Below are 18,349 nucleotides of genomic sequence, written 5' to 3' on the forward strand. Positions count from 1 at the left end.
GCAGTTTTTACATGTCAGTTTATTTAGGCAGAGGAAACTGTAGTAGACACATGAATCTTCTTGCATTAAACTTCCTATTAGCCGGTTTTAGAAAGTCTGAAACCCTTGAAGTCTCAACAGCAGGCATAGTTGTCAAATTATGCTTTGAGGAAATATTCCTTCCACCTTTAACTCATACTCAGCATTGCCACTGCATGTGATCCATTATTTCTTTGGTAGGGTTGCATGAAGGCAAACAAAAAGCACGTGTGTTTGTTTTTTCCCATAGTCGCTTTTCATCACCGTTGTGGGAACCACAAGTTAACTCATAACCTAGCTCACGTTTCAATACAAACACGATAAATCACCCACAATAACGATAATATGATAATGCAACCGTACAATTCTTTGATACGTGTCACGTAGCGGGACAGTTATTTACAGTAGATTGAATCTATCTGTGGAAATGAGGGAGAGTGAAATAACCATAAAGGTAAAAACTGGTAATTTTGTTTGATTTATTGTATTGTGGTGTGGATGTTTAAAAAAAGTGCCATAAATATTGAAATTTAATATTGTTTAATTAATTAGCTCTCTGAGTCACTTTGTCCTGCTGTCTGTGAAATGTCCCCTGTGAGTTTCTTCGACATCTTTCATTCGGTAAGCTCCGCCACAAGAACTCGTGAAGTAGTAATTCCAGAAAATTAAATTTGGGAATCCACTCAGGACCTCTTAATGGTTTAAAAAAATTGTTATTAAAATATTTGGCACTGGTGTAGACCAGACCACTGTATCACATGGAAAGAAGTGCTATATCGGGTTACATAGTTTGTCCCAATCCTAATCATCACCAAAGTCCTTTCTCTTCAGAGTGCCAGACGTGTGTAGGTGCCATTTTTGCCCTACTTTGTACTTGAGTCATGAGTGACTGAGCCTTTTTTTAATTTAGAAAAAGGGGAAAAAATGAATGCATCATAAACCAGTTGCTCAGTTTGCACGATGTGAATCCACAGAATTCATAACTCTGTGATGCATTAAAGGTGCAACTTGAGAAGGTGGATTTTTTTCTAGATGATTAGTCAGATCGCTAAATGAGTCTTTGAGACTTCTAAAATCACCTAAGTAGAGGTGATTTCTGATAAACTCTGTCTGTATTTTCAGACTTTTTTTCTTTTCTTTCTTATAATTTAGAAAATGTGGTGTGTCTAAGCATGTCTAGCGGTTGCAGAAAAATCTCTTCAGTTGTTGTGGCCAAAATTTTGAGTAACCATCCAATGTCAGTAAAAAAATAAAAATAAAATAAATAGCTGCATGTGATGTCTTGCACAAATGTCCCCTTTTTGTGCGTGAACCGATTTACCATTTGCGACATTTGTGTAGTCACAAAGTGCTAAGTGTGCAAAGTTCCTATTTTTAAATAAAAAGTGAATCTTTTTAGTTTCATTTGCCTAAGGAAATTTGACTTGGCTCGACCTTTTCCAGCACTCCCGACAGCGTTCTGCTGTCTGCAGTGTTGCTCCTCTGAATGTTCAGGGCCACACTGAAAAAGCCTTACAGCTACAGTACAACAAGTACCCTGTTTCCATGCTGATAAAAGAGGGAGGAGAGTTTTTCATTCTTAAAGTTAGAGTTTCTGACTTCTTGTGGGTGGAGAAGTGTTTATACTGTAAGTTTAATCTGCACAAACAGAGCATATCTTCTTGATCTCATTAGCGAGGATGGGATGCTCTTCTTTAGCATGCCTCTTGTTTTGTACTGCTGTAAATAACAAAAAAATACTCCCTGCCCTTGGTTCAAGAAAAGAGTGTTACATATGCATTTTCCATGATCAGATTTAGGCTGAGCTAAAGCCATCGTCTATATAGTTACAGATGTGTTTCATCAGATGTTTTACTTAAGCTTAATCCTGGCATCTGTGCGAGAGACCTCTAGATTGGCTTTGGCTGCAAATAAATCACATTTGCTACCACCACCTAGCAAACATACATGGAGTTAGTTATTGGAGACATTTTTAAGTGTTTATTGATTGCAATGAATATCTGTTTGTGAGTGGACGTCAGCAAAAAAATGTACAAGAGGAAACAAGCTAAAAGTTCTTTATTGTCTTTTGAGTGTAGCTATATCTTCCCATTGAATGCATTAGATTTGATGCTATTATACCAGCCATCTGTCTCTGTACTTCCACTTATGTCGTATGCATATATGTTATATGTTTGTTCTCACTGGCGACTCACACTCATGCGTTAATTTGATGTGAGGTGTTCCACCGCCGTAAGTCTCTTTCTGTTAGAGACGCAGACAGTGGGAGCACAGTGTGCACTGGTGGGCGAGTTCACCTTTGCAACAGTAGCTGTTTATTGATTCCTCTGACAGTCACACAGGTGTTAGCGATGGAAGATCAGCCTCTGCACTCAGAGAACACGGTGACAGTGGGGCATTCATGCTGACTTCCCTGTTTATTTATTCATTAACAGGCGGTTTGCTCCTCAGCTCTGCCTCAGAGGACTGTTTTCACCCGTTTCACCTCCTGAGGTTTTAGATAGCGGCACATCAGGTACCAGATCTGTCACACATGCACACGCATGCACAGTAGCGTCAGCTTCACCCTGTGCTTACCATGAATGAGTGAGCCTGTGGGGGACAGTGAAAGCCGGAGGAAGAATGAAGGGTGGAGTCGAGGGCTCCGGGGACCATGGCAAGACAGATCCTTTATTGATTGGTTTAGTAAGAGAATCCTCAGGCTTTTAGTGGGGCTGCTTAATAAGAGTGGCTTGTGGAAAGAGAGATCACATCATCTGAACTCCACTCCAGAGGCTGCCTTCGGCTTTAAAGAATAGTTCACAGCAAAATCAAAACATAAACAAGAGGGGGGCTAATCCGTTTAAATAATGGTTTTCGGCACTCCACAACTTTCAGGATTCAGAGGTATCTCCTTACACAAGAGCTCACGTCAGAGTCGTTTACTTGAACTTTCTCCCTGAGGTCAGTTCAGGTTTTCAAACATTCAATATAATGGCCCAAAAAAACTTTTGACACATGGCCAGATGAGTACCCTGTCACAAGTGCGTCCATACATCCGATTCAAAACCTAAAAGGTAGAATTTATGTATCTACCTATCACATAGTACATAGCAGGATCACACAGAACGAAACTTGAGATCTTGCGTTAGGTTTGTGCGCCTGTCACAGCGGGGATGGTGTGGTTTTTTTGTGCACTGACGTCTCTTTTTCTTTTTTCCTTTTTTGCTGCACGCTCCCCTATCTGCCTATCTTGGTGTTAAGTCAAGTGCCTGGCTTCAGAGAAACTCTGAGCTATTTAAGGAGGCAGCACATTGTGCTAAGCGAGGAAGTAAAGTGACACAACTGGGGTTGAGATTTCTTGGTGTCTGAAAACCTTGAAAATATCTTTATTTAGTACTCTGCTCCCCCGACACCTTGCAGATTGCACCTAGCTACCATCAGATAATGAGTAGCTATGGAAGCAAGCAGCACATCAAAGCCCGAAGATAAACAACGCATTACTGACAATAGTTCTTTTACATTTTATTGCAAAATGACATTTCTAATCAGAAAGCCTCTTATCGCTATCTTTAGGTCATTTTAATTTTTGAGCAAGTGCTAACAAAAAAAATTATAATCATCATTTTGACAATTCAATTTATAGATAATTTAATTTCAGGACTGATACAGACTAATGTGAGTCCAGTGAATGTAGAACATGTAATACAGTGCGTATATTATTGAAAGAAGGGCTGGGACTATTTTGGGCTGTTTTTGATGATTTAATTTTATTATTTATGTATTCACCTCCACATGAAAGAGCGCTTAGGTCCCATGTGGTTTGTCTTTTTCTCGCTCATGCACACTTTTTCATGCAAACACATGCACAAATCCATATTTATTTAGTTATTTGCTACCATTTTTGCAACTACCATCACCATTTTTTATATATATATATATATATATATATATGTATATGTGTGTGTGTGTGTGTGTGTGTGTGTGTATATATATACACATATCCACATACGTCTGCCCTTTTGCAACTAAGCTGGTGCAGTTCGTTTGAGTGTAAAGAGACACATTTGTGTGTGGATACAGTCTGGTGGGGGTTTTTTTTTATGTGCTTGGACTTGTTTAATTAAAGCACCTGCTGTTTGTCCCCTTCATTCACCCATTTGATCGATAGCAAGCTGGCTCTGTCAGTGTGGTAGCTGTAATGGAATCTTTGCTAACCCAATTAGCAAAGCCCCTGCACTATATTAACCCTATTTACATCGGTACACACATACATCTCCCTGACATGAAGCATGCAAGGCCATGCAGCTGGTCAGACATTCAGCGAAATGAAGTCAAGTGCATAGAACATTTCATATAACAGGCTTAGACCTAATGTCCTTATCACTACTCATACCCTTTGGTTCTTCCATAGCGAGCATTAATGGTTGTAAAATATTAATGGCCTGTAATGTCTGTTCCTTTGTTGTTGTTGTTGTTGTTGTTGTTGTTGGGTTTTTTTTATTCAAATAAATTAAGCATTGGATAATTCAGGAAATAGGACTTGAATAGGATGTTTGGTATTTTTCCAAAGTCATTTCTGTTCATGAACGTTATCAATACCTGTACTGTTTTTTCTATATACTTATTGATACAGAAGCATTGTGATGTCTCCAGTTATGTGTTTTTTGTTGTTGTTTTGTTTTGTTTTTCTGCTGGCGACCATTAGTAAGTCGATGATTCCACAGCAAAAACGGCTGGCTCATTATGATGATGTTTGTTTATCCTGTGCTTATGTTAAAAATGCGTATTTTTATTGAACTTTTCTCAGCTAATGCTTTTCATGATGCTCAAAAATTCACTGCAAGTGGAGCTATACATGTCAGCCACCATTGTCTCCTACTATTAGACGCTTATATAAGCATATTCTGTTTATTTCACTTTTCGTTATTTATTTATCTGCTATTATTTGTGCCAATGAAACAAAGAGTTATTACAACATATATGAAAAAACAACTGTTATGATGTTTTTTAGCTCTCATCGTGCTGTGTTTGAACATTATAAAACATTGCCATTAGCAGGTTTAATACATTATACTGTATATTTATGCTACAGAAGTTCATCTGTTTGGCTCTCATTTCGCTGTTTTTGTACTATGTTTAGTTTAATTAATAATTAAAATTATTAAAATACTCTTGCTGGCCACTTTATTAGGTACACCTGTTCATCCACTTGTTAACCCTAATATCTAATCAGCGGCAGCAACTCAATGCGCTTAGGTATGTAGACATGGTCAAGATGACTTGCTGAAGTTTCAGAACGGAGAAGAAAGATTTAGGTGAATTTATGTGATGGCTGTTGGTACCAGTCTGGCTGGTCTGAGTATTTCAGAAACTGCTGATCTACTGGGATTTTCACGCACAACCATCTCTAGGATTGCTCTGAATAAGGGAAAATATCCAGTGAGTGGCAGTTCTCTTGGAGAAAATGCCTTGTTGATGCCAGAGGTCAGAGGACAACAGGCAGACTGTTTCGAGCTGATAGGAAGGCAACAGAAACTATTGGCTTCTCTTCACTGGCTCCCAGACTCTAACTCAAAATCCTTCTGATCACATACAAGGTCTTGAATAGTCAGGCCCCATCTTATCTTAAAGACCTCGTAGTACCACATCACCCCAATAGAGCTCTTCGCTCTCAGACTACTGGCTTACCTGTGGTTTCTAGGCTATTTAAAACTAGAGTGGGAGGCAGATGTTTCAGGCCCCTCTTCTGTGGCGCAAGCTTCCGGAGACAGACACCCTCTCTACTTTCAAGATTAGGCTTAAAACTTTTCTTTTTGATGATGGTTGATACACCACTCTGCATTTATTCATTAGTTATTATTAATCTCTGGCCTGTCATCCTCCCCTCACCCTAACTGGTCGCAGCAGTCCCTGAGCCTGGTTCTACTAGAGGTTTCTTCCTGTTAAAAGGGAGTTTTTCCTTCCCACATGTCACTAAAGCGCTTGCTCATAGGGGGCATTTAACTGTTGGGGTTTTCCATGTTTTCTGTGTATTATTGTAGGCAACAGCACCTTGAGGAAACAGTTTTTGTGATTCGGTGCTATATAAATTAAATGGAACTGAACTGAATAACCGTTCATTACAGCCAAGGCATGTAGAATGTTAGTGTATCTCTAAATACACATTGTGTTAAACATTGTTAATAACCAATTCACTTCCTTTATGACTATAGTGTGCCCATCTTCTGATGGCTGCTTGACAACATGTCACAAAGTTCAAATCATCTCAACTAGTTTCTGGAACTGGAATGGATGGTTGGTTGGAAACATGGCAAGAAGTTCACTGTACTCAAATGGCCTCCAGAGTTTGGGGGCAAAAGGGGGTCCAACCTAGTACTAGTAAGGGGTACCTAGTAAAGTGTTTGGTGACTATATGTACTAAATGCTGTAGTTGAATGGGAGCCTCTAAAGTGTGTACCCTATCATTTGCCCTGTGACACCTGGGATAATTAATGTATGGAAAATTAACCAAACCGAAATGACAAATAAACCCCATCTTCTCCTTGGTTGGCAGCTCTGTTTGCAAGCCAAAGTGAACAGATATTAAACTCAATAGAAAGGAACTCCAAGCACAATCAAAATGCTGTTCTTAACATTATTCACACAGGCGAAAGCCAGAAGATAATAATATTCTAGCTAACTGGTATGGGTCTCTGCTTTAAACCCCACATATCATTTTAGATGTAGCAGCACGATTTGTGCTGATAAAATTAGTCATCTGTGACTTTTCTTCAGTGTCAGAGGCTGTGAGTAGTGTAATGGATGAGCAGGCGTAGTAACTTGGCAGCAGCTGTGCTACAGTGGAGGTGTAAGGTAGGTGGCCTTGGACAAGGAGTGTAAAGAAAGGCAGGATGACTCACCTAGTGAGGAGCATGCAATACTCCATTGACGAGCAACCCACAGAGCTCCCTCTCCTGTCTCTTCTCCATCTGTGGTGTTTCGTAGGACAGTCAGGGAAAGCAGGAGAGTGATGGGAAACATGCATGTAGGTTAACGTTTCAGAATTCACCTGGGGTAATGGTTTTTCCATAAGCTGACATTGTTGAGGCTGACCTGGCTTTTAAGACTGAATCAAATCGATGGCTTCTCCGTCTGAGGCTGGGAGGAGCGAGGGAGCCTGTCTCTGCACAGCAACGATAACACTGCTCAATAGGCACTAACCACCTTTCAAATGGAAATGTAGTATCCAGTGAAATTAGACACAGTTATCTGGATGGTACTGAGTAGCTACGGGGCTGTGAATGGGAGATGGTAGCGCGACTGTTGAGGGTGTGTCACGCTTTGACTTTGTTGTCCCAGAGCTTAGCTTCTGCAGAACATTCAAGGTTCACGTTTCACATCTTTGAGGTTCGATAAACACACCCAAAAACACGCAAAAAGAAATTGTGTTTCATATCAAGGCATGTACCATTGGATGCAAGCTTGCAAGTGCAGAGGGTGACTCACCACCCAAAACCATGGGGGCGTGTGCTACAGACAGTATGCTAAGTTACAGTACACACTCATCACAGTGCCAGTTCGTTCTTCCTGTGTCTCCCCCTCTCTCTCTCTCCCTCACTCGCCATGTCTTTCCTTCCCACCTCTCTCTATCACTCATTAGCTTGCTTGCAAACACACATGCGCACCCAGACAAATTCAGACTAAGGGGGTGGATTCACAAATTGCTGACATAGAAAGTGAGTGCTGTGATCAGGTTCAGTACTGGCTCAATCCTGTAAAACCCCCAGGGAAAGGTTTAAAATAAATCACTCATAGATTCTGCCTGCCCTGAAGATTAAAGTGGGGGAAGAGTGTGTTTGTGTCTCTGTGTGATCATTCGAAATAAGACAGTTTGTCTGCATTTGTGTCTCTTTTGTTTCTGTGAATTTACGCCATGTGCATGTAGTCTGCGTCTTCGTGAGAGTTACTGACTGTAAAGGTGATGAAAAGAGCCACTGGGTGGGTGTGCTAAATGGCTGCATGAGAGTGTTGGCATGTGTAACTGCTCCAATTGGCTTGCCGGAGTTGTCCTCGGGGAAATAAGGGCACCGGCACAAGCGAGATAGCCTGCCACTGATACAGAGTTATGTGTCTTCCCCATATTTGCAGGTTTTTCTTGTGCATTAAGACTGATGCCTGGAGATGCAACAAATGTGCAGACTGTGCAGATACAGGATGCAGTTCCTCATTTACATTTTGTATGCGTGCATGTTCATGCATCTCATATCTAGCTAGACCCATAGAAGTTTTATCTATGAGCCTAGAAATGTCTTTGTTTACATGAACAATATGTCTGAGCATATGTAGACATACTGTCTGTGTCCAAAGGCTAAGTGTGTGCAGTGGGTTTAGTCAGGTCTTCCAAGAAGTCCATATGGCGTTAGGGGCAATAAATGGACTCTAGGGGGAACAATCGGCAGCTGTTTGCAGAGTCACACTGAACCATGACCTTTACCCTCCAGTGTGTAAGGACGTGTGGTTAAGTGGCTCTATGCTCATGATAAAACATAGAGTGCTCTGGATTTGAACCCACCCAGACCACCTCATTTGCATATTACACCTTTTCTAATGACACAGCTGAAGATGCTGCGCTGTCGTCCACTTTTTTTGTGATCCGGGGTTTTGTACCCACGTTGCATGACCTATAATTAATCCTATACAGTGTGCATCATCAGACCAAATCCCATTTACAGTTTTACTGTTAGTCAGTGCTGCTATTTAATAGATTATCGATACTGGTCAGTGTGTTAAGTGTTGATCAGCCTAAAGGAAACTAACTGGAAATTTTGTGATGAAATGATATGATTTCAAAATTTAAGGAGTCAACTCTGTCAAATATACTGTCAATACAAGGTCAGATACTTTCAGATGGGAAATTTTTTCTCGCTTAATGTGGTTCATTGGTGGAAAAAGAACTAAAGTGCCATGAATCAGTCATCAAATAACTCAATGACATAAAAACATTCAGTCGTGACAAAATCATTCTTTCCTATTTAAGGATCGGTTGACTTGTACAGTGTGTGTGCACATAACTTGTAGGTTGTGACCTTTCAGAAAGGTCGCTTAAAACGTGACGTGAACACATTGTATGAGATCAATAATTGTATAGGGTCTGCCTGGGTTTCCAGGCTAACTCTATCAGCATAGACGATACCTGGTGCACTGCCAAACATTTCTGGGATTTGCAGTCAGGAATTTCTACTCTGCTGTTGCAGATTTGTGGACGTAATTATAGTATTCTGACAGTAACTGTTTAGATAAGAAGACGTACCAAACAGAAGTCTCAGACGTCGGTAACGAACAGTTCAGACCGGATACATGTAATGTTACACCCATACTTGTAATGATTAATTGCATGTTAATATGGAAACATGAGCAGCAGTGCAAACATAACAGAATACAGTGCATACCGCAATTATACCAATACCAAACAGTGCAACAATGCAATTAATCGCCCCTTGGCATAGTCATAAGTCATCAGAGAAGCCGTCCTTCAGTTTTCTGCATGATACTGAGGTTTCACTGCGTTGGACAGAACAGACACCCCCTTATTAGCTCCAGTTTAGCTTTGGTTCTGCTGAACCTGTGCTTGTTTTGACAGAGCAATCAGGTCTAGTTTGGCATGCAGCTGCGCTTTAAACCCCTCTGGGTTCGAGATTAGCTGGAGCCACTCTAGACCACGGCTAAGCACGTCAGATGCTAAGCGACAGAGTAATTGTCCCATTAAGTTTAAACTGGAAAAGATTAGGTGCACTGTTAATAAAAGGCTGAAATGTTATGCTTTATTTCATGAGTACAGCTGCTGAGCAAGAGTACGCGAGGTGGATAAAAAAAAAAGCCCTCTTGTGCTGAAAAGGTTGAGCGCCACGGTAGCTGAGTTTCAGTTTTGCTGGTAATTCAAAAAATCTTTTTTTCTTTGTAACTGTTGATTGAGCTGTAGAGGATTGGAAGGTGCACAGTTGGCTTAGAGAGAAGATAAGGGAACTAATTCCTTGCCTCTTCTCTTTCTGCTCTTTGATCCTCACCTCCCGCTTCATATCTCTTTGATTGCCATGTTTATGACAGCTCCTTTTCCTTTTCTCCTCTTGCCTCTTTCCTCTCCTGCTGTGTGGTGTGGCATGTCAGCAGTTCATCTTCTGTTGGAGGTCTTCGCACACACGCGCGCACGCTCCGACTCGAGCATAGACAAGCGCGAGTGGAACACACACTCAAAGGAAGACACACCCGCCTCCATCCTAACTGAGGTAAAGTGAGTGCACCAGCATCCGTGATGAATAATTGAGTTATCTGGCTCCGCGCAGAAATAGCAATCTCCCCACATAAGTGTGAAAACATCACTTGCCACCGGAGACCTAGGAACTGGTGCTGCCATGTGGGTCTACACGTGTATGCGTGTGTGCTTCTGGCTGTATTAGGTTATGTGGGACCTTTGTCATTTTTTTTGTTTTAATCTGTGAATATTTTAGAAGGGGAGTATCCACGGTCTCAACATGCCTTTCATTACATGCGGAGGTGGTGACGTTTGTGTATCTGAGCTACAAAATGAAAACGTATCAAATATTGTGACGTTGAAATGAGAGGATGCCTCCTTCAGCATGATGCTCCGATCACTCAGGCCTGTGTGATTTGAAGAAGAACTTAAATGTGGAATCTTTTTGAGTCCATCTCCAGTCGTAAGAGCAGCATTTTGATCACACACCCTGCCCATGTAGCTCAAACCTTAAAAATATAATATTTTGCTAGAAAAATATAAAGAGATGCACAAGCATAAATGGAAATGGAATATATAACCAAAAAACAGGCTTTGTACACTTCTAACAAGCTTTAAAGTCAAGTAATCACTTTTATTCTTCAACACAGCCTAACTCTCTTTCAAGCTTTCTTGCAATTTCTTTAAGTAGATTTCAGGAATAGTTCTCCAGGTTTCTTGAAGGACATCCGGAACTCTTCTTTGTATTGTCAAAATGATCCCACACTGCTTCAGTAATGTTGATGTCCGGGTTCTGGGGAGACCGGCACATGAGTGATCCACTGGCATGGCTATTGCTCAGGTGGTGGTGGTTGAGGTGGTTTTAATCCCTTGCTGTTCCAGTGTGCATACCGAATATCCTTGGGCAGCATACTAACCCCAAGTTGCTCTCTGATGCATCCATCAGAGTGTGAATTTGTGTGAACGTTAGATAGAAATACCTTAAACATAGAAAAAAGCACCTGTGTGAATAATGGGTGAGAATGGGCGAATGAGGCCTGTCGTATAAAGTATTTTGAGTGCTCAGGTAAAGTAGAAAAGCGCTATAAAGGAACCAGTTTATTAACCTTTTTTTTTTTTTTTTTAAATCCAGTTATGGTATGGGATCATAATCATGCAGTAAAATTAAGCCGTTACCAATAAGATGCTCAGATCAAAATCCATACTACTAATGAGCCTTTGTATTCAGTTATAAAATACATATATATATATATATATATATTTTTTTTTTTATACAGTTTTCCAATAGTACTGCAACATGACATATTTTTCCATAAACTGTCGTTGCTAAATATAGGACAAGACCTATTTCTGTAGTTTGATTGTGGTAACAGCAGCTCTGGAGATTATCGTAGTTGTTTAAATAATCATAACTAGTGTTTTGTGCAGAGCTTAAGCATTCCATCTGTCTCAGAGAGGACTGACCTGATGTAAATCAGCTACAATGCCTGGCATATATTCTCCCAGCGAGCACCTCCCAGGAGCCCTCTGAAGCAGTCGAAACGGTGACATGACAAAGCTGAGGGAGCAGAATCACAGCAAAGTGACAAATAAGGCCAAATCTGACAGGCGAATCCTCTGAGCAGCTCCACATTTTGACAGATCCTTCAGCGGAGAAGCACAAGCCAACGCCCTCCACGGGAGCGCGATTCGTTAATGCTGTTACATAACACTACGGTGGAAATGATCACGTAGATGGCAGATCACCTATCAGATATGGTACATATACTGTACTGTGTGCTGTACAGTATAAAAGTGAGGTTATATAATAAGGGGGAAACCTTTGAAGAGTAAGTGTTAGTGTTGCAACAACACAGGCTTGGGGGTGGACTCAACCAGCTGTTGGGTCTAAACACTCGGTGTTCCGTTATGGGGAGACAGCAGCAGATTAAACAGCAATCCCGCTGATCCAGCCCCACACAGTTAGCCCGCCACTCCCCCTCCCCCTCATACACGCCCACATTCATCACGGTGAGGAGGTGCTACTGTGAGTGACCATTTTATCTTCTGCTGGGCTGTAATCTGGTCTGTTCATGTGGCAGTGTTTTGCCATAATAGGTAACAAACCTGAAAAGAGGGCGAGGGTGAGATAGGGTTAAATCTGGGGCAGGCTGTCCCAGGATGGATAGCTTCCACAGCTGTCAGCGTGGATGGGGTTTACTGGGAGGGAATGCAGGGATGACATTGTCAAGACACCAAGGTAGTAAGAGATGATGATGGAGCATGCTATGAAAAAAAAAGGTGAGTTTCTGGTGTCATCATGCAGTTAAGCAAGTGTTTGCATATGTTTGACAGCACGCTTGCACTGACATTTACACTGCTGCGTGTGTGAAACTGGGATTTAGCGATAGTGTGCAGTTTGGTTTCAGGCAAAAAGAAGTGAGCATCATGCCCCTGCTCTTTGCTTCCTATGTGTTTTCTAAGGGGTTAAGAGTCTTTAGTGTGGAAATCGTCATTAATCTGCTCTGTGCAGACGAGTCAAACAGAGCTGGGAATATTAAAACATGTAGGGAGAAGTCTCCCTGGATCATTCGAAATCCTGTTTGGATGTTTCACTACATTGCAGCTGAGAGATTGAGCCATTCCCACTCCCGCTTTACTGCATCTGTCTCACCCATTCTTTGTTCTGGTGTTTTCCTCTCCCTCTTCTCTCTCTTTCTCTGTCTTTCTTTTTTTCTGACATTCTCGCGGCGACTTCTTTTTCTCTAGTCTGCCTGTCTCTCTTTCTCTCTCTTTCTCTCTCTCGCGCTTCTCGTCTTTTTGCTGCCAGCTGGGGAATTGGGAGGGTTCCTCCAAATTGGCACACAGATGAATAATGCATCTAAAGCAAAAGCAGAGAGCTGGGGTTGGATATATCTGTCTGTCAGACTCTTTCTCTGTATTACAGTTATGTACGGAGTTCTGCTGATACTTCAGAAGAGAAAAAGAGACGTTTGACGCACTCTACCCTTCTTCCCATTTACTTTCCCGTCTGTTATTAACTCTTTTATTCTCTGGAAATGTGAGCATGTATGGTCGCAGAACACTGCGGATAACATGCAAGTTGGATGGTGATACATAGTGTGAAAGATTCTTGAATTTTGGAGTTTTTCTTTTTAGTTACAACGCACATACATAATGCATACATAGTAGTTTGATTTCATTTGATTCTCTGTCACTGTATGCATGAGTTTCTCTGCATGTGTGTGTGTTTCTTGCTATTCCCAAACTGCAGTGTTAAAAAGCAAACTGCACTCGTGAGCATAAGCTCACAGTAGAACCATCATTAAAGTAATGAGCAGGAAGTTAGCACTGAAGTCAACCATAAACAGAGAGTTAGAGAGGGAGAGGGGAAAACAGGGAGTGAGGGAGAGAGAGCGAGAGAGATCCCCAATCCCATAAGGACAAATCTTAAATCCTGAGTGTTGCTTCTGACTCATTCTGGTTAATTAAGTCGAGTCAAGTGAGAGGAAAATGGGGTCTTGCCTTCCCTGAGTCTGTAGGATCAGCACTATACTGTATTTGCAGCTTATGTAGTCTCTCACTGGAACTGTCCTCTGTGCACTCACAAAGCAGGAACGGAACAAATTGTATTGAGTCTATTCCTCCTATTTTTATTAGCTTGACCTGCACAGCCTCTTTATACTCAGAAGATTTCACACACACTTCCTGTCAGCTCTGAAATTTACATATACATCAAGAGAAAATGCTCCCATTCAGCATTAGCTTTCAGGCAGTAGATACGCTAATGGTTTCATTTCTCACACTTTATTATTCAACTCCTACCAATTCATGGTAAATGTTATTTGCTCTGCACATCCTGCATTCAGCAGTTAAAATAAACACGTATCCCACCCCCTCCGAAAATCTGTTGAGCAACCTCTGGGATTTTCTTTGTTGTATTATGGTGGAAAGATTTCGCCATGCGACAAAGGATGAGGCAAACAAGTGAAATGTCAAAACCCTGTGTAACTCTAAAAATAAAACAACACAAGGGTTGCCGTTCGAGGACATCATAGGCGCTCGATCGGGTGTGGAACAGATAAAACAAACAGTTCTTTATACCCAACAGCAACCGGGGTAGAGCTGCCAACTGTCCTCTGCTGAGAATAGCAGAGAGTGGATTTTAGAAATGTTTACCTGTTTAACATTTTAAACCAAGTGCCCTTAAGATTTATAATGGCAGACAAACAACAAGGGCCTTTAATCAGCACGGCATATCCAAAGTGCACCATAATGTGCAAAATATCATTTATTTACATTTGAATTACATAATACGCTGTGTGACGATGTAATACAAATGCTGTGTGATGCAATAAAATCATAGTTAGTCCCATCACAGCCTTAAGGCTAAAGGATAAGCCTGACATTATTCTGTAGTTTCTGTACTGAAAGCAAATCCTATAAGAAGACTAAATCTAACAAAACATTAGTCCATCCCTCTTCTGACGAATCTTTTAAAAGGCAGTTCTAGATTAGCTATTTCCTATCATTTTCTGAGTAATGTTAGGTCTGCAGGTTTTATCAAACGGTACACAAACAGCATTAATTGGCACGTTTGTCAAGCTGAGAAAATAAACTACACTGTTGATTTTGGACAAGTATGCAGGGCTGTGGCATGGACAAATATGCGAGTTTAGTCTTTGGATGGTGTTAGTAAGTCTGTTAGTAATGTGATGGGTTTTGATTCATGTAATTGGTTAAAAAACATAAATACAGAGTATCAGTAGATGGTACAAAATGTAAATATAATGTAATGTGAAAAATATGAAAATCTTTTATTTTTATTCATTTATTTATATTATTTAACCTTCATTTAATAAGGGTAATAGTAATTATAGAGATCAAAAATCTCAAATTAGCATGTCTTGGCCAAGATGGAAAGCAGCTCAATTCATTTCACTTTAATGTTATTTGATTTATATAGTGGCAAATCGCAGCAGCAGCAGTCTCAAGTCAAGGACTTTATATTAAAAGGTAGTCACAATACAACAATAAAGAGAAAACCCCCACAATCAAATGACCCCTTTGAGCAAGCACTTGGCGAGAGCAGGAAGGGAAAACTCCCTTTTAACTGGAAGAAACCTCCAGCAGAACCAGGCTCAGGGATGGGCAGCAGTCTGTTTAGTTACCATGCATTACACAATAATACGCACACAGCAAAACATAAAAAAAGACTGTATGAATGCCAAAGATGGACAGTGACATATAAAAACATACAATATTATAAACTTTAAAGCTACAGAAACATAACTGAATTGTCACACAGTCGTCACAGGTGCACAGGTGAAGTGTTAACATAATACTAAATTGGTTGATTTTTGCGCCTGATTCAGAGCAAATTTGAATATGCTCTTTCCTAATTCAGTAAATGCTTTGTAGATACATAAAAGGAACAACGCCTGGGAGCGAAGGCAGTGACTACCAATAGTTTTATGACGGATGTAGGTCTGTAAATAAAAAATGGATAGCTGAGAGAGAGAGCCTTGAAAATAAGACGATACCAGTGGTTGAATTTAGGGAAAGACAAAGCAGACCATTCATCTCATAGACAGATCACCGCATCAGCAAAGTGCATGCCTGGCTGTACATTTTTAAATGTGTACAGCAAAGGGGTTTTGAATATGTGGCATGAGTTTGAAATTGTTTGAATGTTTAATAAGCGAACATATTAAATCACATTGCAAAGTAACGTAGGGCTTAGGTGAAATGGCAATTGATGATCTTGTGGTCAACAGAGATAAGTCATACATTCTGTGCAAGAAAGACACATTCAGCAGCTCAGCAAAGGATAACTGTCAGCAGCAGTGCCAGAGCTGCAGAGCCGGATACTAATGTTCACGAAGTTAGAACCTAACGGAGGGAAAAAAATTTTTTTACGTTTTTTTTTGATAAAACTGCCATTTTTTTTACTTAATTTTAAAAATGTCAAAAAATGTAGAATTTCCCCTAAAAAATTAATATATATAAAATATATTTATTTATATCTCATAAATAAACAGGCTATTCTGAAACAAAACAAAAAAAGCTGACCCTACACTTGTCACTTAATGCTTTTGCTCATTAAGGAAAGTATGCTACCGAAAGCTTTTAGCAGAGTCCAAATCATATTTGTTCTTGGTTATGAGATTAGAACGTTAGTCCAGGACAAAAGCTCAGCAGGTTAAATTCACTTGATCTTTTATGCGACCGTTTGTAACAGGTCACTTCGGGATAGGCATTAAATTGCAAACTGAATTTTCAAGTTTCTGTACAAGGTCTTAGTCCTGTGCATGTGTGTGTGTGTCCGTGTGTGTTAGTGAGGCTTAGCTGATGGCAAAAATGTCAGAGGGTTAAGCTGTGCACCCCCATCCCTCCACCCCACCTGCCTTCCTGTGCATCTCTTTCCCTTTTTACTGCTGTCTCCCCATCAGTCCATGTTGTTATGCGCAGCGTAGCGGTGTCCCGCGGGGCCTGAGATTGCCACGGACATGATGTGATTCCGCGTCTCCTTTTAGCTGTAATATGCTGCACTACAGGCCTCTGATGAACTTGCCTCATAAGGCATGTTGTCCTCTACACTCTCCTCTTTCTTTCTATGATTGCCATCTATTTCTGTCAAACACTGATAATGCGTGCTTCAGTGACTGATCTTCAAATGGCATTATTGATTGATTTGGAGGTGGGAAGTAAAGAGGACAGACTGTTTAGTTACAAGTCGGTGCTGTGGAGGTGATTTAAGTGAAAATATGTCATATCACTCGATGAGCATTGGTGGCCTGTAACTGATGTGTTGATTTATTGGGAAAGAACAGTGCTGCACACTCCCTCATTCACAAAGACCCACACACTTACGCAGCAACCCTCATATCTCAGAACTCCATTGTTGCCGTTGATTAATAATCACTTAGTTGAATTTGTCCTAATGTGATGACAGAGGTTGAAAGCTGTGCTCAGGATCATGGCAGGGGCATATCAGCCTTGTCTGGCTGCATTTACAAAAATTGCACGAATGCTGGTTTTGTTAATCAAGTGTGAAGAGGGAACAGTGGGGTTTGGGGGAGTCTTTATGTGATAAATTCAGTAAGCTTGGGGACAGAAGAGACAGTGGCCAACGTGGGAATTGGAGGGAAAAGGAAATTTAACTCACCTGCAGCGCTTTCTAGCAATGTAGACGGTTTCGGTTTTACATACTGAGGTTTTGAGATATCCATCTCTGAAAAGGTTATTGGTGCTGCTCAAAGTTACGAAAATACAAAAGCGTTCAACAGAAAGCTGTCAATCAGCGAGCCGTCGCCAGTTTTCATTGTGACTGTTTTCAACTGAAGTTGACAGTCATGCCAACCAAAAAAAGTCTCTTTGCGTAGTTTTTGGAAACAAAATGGCCAAATCTGAAACTTATTTTAAGAGAAAAACGATGAGATAAAAATCTTATAAAACTTTGCGGAGGTAACACAATTTTTTTAAAGCACCAGCCAAACTATAAATAGTGAAAAAAGATGGAAATGATTGTCATCTATGAATAAAACACTGCATACTGTTATGTGTTGTTACATTTGGCTTTTACTGTTACATGTGTGTGTGTGTGTGTGTGTGTGTGTGTGTGTGTGTGTGTGTGTGTGTGTGTGTGTGTGTGTGTGTGTGTGTGTGTGTGTGTGTGTGTAAAAATAGTTTTTGGGATGTTGACAGATTTTTCAGATGTTACAGCTTTACTGATAAGTTTTTAATGTCAAATTACCTGTTAAAACTCTGATACTATTCCTGATTGTAACTATATAGTTACATAAGCAAATTTAACCAAGCAGTCTTGTTAGCGATATCTTAGTTTTTTGTTGTTTTATTATTGTTTTATTTCTTATTTGAGCTATTAATAAATTATTACTATTATTCTATCACAAAGTGTTGCCCACAGTGGCTATGGCATCAAAATAACATTCATTGTACAGTCTGTATCTTAAAATATAAAGCGCCTTGAGGCGACTGTTGCCGTGATTTAACGCTATCAATAAAATTGAATTGAAAATACAGCAATAGTCCAAAATGAATCTTAATATCTATGTAACCGAAGATGAAAATACACCTGAAAAAGCTGAAATTGTGTCTTCATTCACTACACTGTGGTGT

The 18,349-nt window shown here is 40.4% G+C and overlaps 1 protein-coding gene across 4 annotated transcripts in view; it reads left to right on the forward strand.

Annotated features, from left to right (window-relative positions):
- LOC134619065 (uncharacterized) overlaps window positions 1-18,349 on the forward strand; it is a 45,199-nt gene that overhangs the window by 6,296 nt on the left and 20,554 nt on the right. Inside the window, exon 1 of one of the 4 annotated variants that reach the window (XM_063464792.1) lies at window positions 10,160-10,262. The exons of 2 other annotated variants lie outside the window; for them this stretch is intronic. The gene's annotated coding sequence lies outside the window, so the exon portion shown is untranslated. Of the gene's footprint in view, window positions 1-10,159; window positions 10,263-12,295; window positions 12,509-18,349 lie in introns of those variants that run through there. One more of the 4 variants, XM_063464790.1, reaches the window with a different exon arrangement.

Source organism: Pelmatolapia mariae, linkage group LG20 (assembly GCF_036321145.2).
Source record: "Pelmatolapia mariae isolate MD_Pm_ZW linkage group LG20, Pm_UMD_F_2, whole genome shotgun sequence".
NCBI classification, from domain to species: domain Eukaryota; kingdom Metazoa; phylum Chordata; class Actinopteri; order Cichliformes; family Cichlidae; genus Pelmatolapia; species Pelmatolapia mariae.